Raw genomic sequence first — 1,622 nt, forward strand, 5'->3', positions numbered from 1 at the left:
ACCGCGTCAACACACCCTATTCACAAAGAATACCAGGTCCCCATCCTTCGCTCAGAAACACGAGTAAGGTGAACATCTCATCAACTAAACCATCCTGCTAACTCAAACTCGTAGAACCACAACACATAACAACTTCCCAGACATGTAGAGCACCCAAACCACAAGTCTGCCAATCCATCCGGAGATCACATCAAATCCTACCGTATTTAACTAACAGAAAGTCCACCCGAGTCTCATGAACTACAATACCAACCAAACCAAAATGATAGACATATGTTATCACAATAAAATTCTCAACTAGCATGAACACATGAACAAGGTACAAGAATCACAAAACACAACCATATCTCAAGCAAGGTAGGATAAATCTTACCAATAAATGGGACCGGATCAAAGTAACACAAATGTATCTCTATACTCAACTAAAACCATACCTGTAAAGACATCATCCAGTGCATCGGCTTCTGCCCACCAGAAAGAGCGTAGAAATGGTCCCGGCCTCCCTCTCTAGGCGACCTCTACCCGCCTGACCTCCACCTCTAGTTGGCGGTACAAATATAGCAGCAACTGGAGTAGAACTCATAACCTGAATATCCTGCTATGGCACATCTGCCCAAAGTCTGGTTCAATCTCTTACCCATTTGGCTGGTATCTCCACACTCAAAGCAACATCTCCGCTTACGTGGCTATGGAAGTTGTCCGGTATAGGTACTCTAAGACCCATGGATATCTGAAACACCGCATGAAGCCTGAAGTTCAAACTGAACAGGCTGACCCACAAAACCTCTACCATGACGTACCCTGCCTCCAAAATAGGGATCAGTAGATCCTCCCGGTCCACGGGGCCTCTTAGCCTCCCAGCCCTCTCTCTCCTGGCCCCGCATGCCCTCTAATCGGTGAGCGATCTCTACTACCTACTGAAATGGAACATACATCTCCAACTCCCGAGCCATGCTAAATCGGATACTATAACTGATTCCCTCAATGAACCGGCGGACTCGCTCTATAAATGTAGAAACCAAAGAAGGTGCATGCCTCGACAAATCACTAATTTTAACATCATACTCAAACACTGACATAGTACCCTGGCGCAGCTGCTCAAACTCTGCGCGCCATGTGTTTCTCCCAAACGCACACGCAAGTATATGTGGTCGTACATGTAATATAGGATTGTAAGTCTAGATATCGTACCCACAGGGACTTGTGATTAACTATTTACTAAATTAAACTAAGACAATTAATCTATTCAAGAACTTTTCTAAAGTATGAATATTTAATAAAACTAATCTAGAGTAATAAAGTAAGAGATTAAATGAACAAGTTGGCGAAATTAGACACGAATTCAATGGGAGATGATATTCTAGAGCTATGGGTTGGCTAACAATCCCGTTGAGTTTTCCACTTAAATTGTCTAATCAATTTATCTGGAGTATTGATTGACAAGGTTAATATTGCTCGTAGCCTTCTCTCGAAGTACTACTCACATATTCAAGCTAACCTAACACCTATATTCCTATGAAATTAGGATTAACAAGAACGCATTAGAAATTCCTGTATAATAACTAAGCAAGGCGATAAGGTATATTCCTATCCTAACCGCAAATCTGTTCCCGATGCTCGAG

Source organism: Nicotiana tomentosiformis, chromosome 5, assembly GCF_000390325.3.
Source record: "Nicotiana tomentosiformis chromosome 5, ASM39032v3, whole genome shotgun sequence".
Classification (NCBI taxonomy): Eukaryota; Viridiplantae; Streptophyta; class Magnoliopsida; order Solanales; family Solanaceae; genus Nicotiana; species Nicotiana tomentosiformis.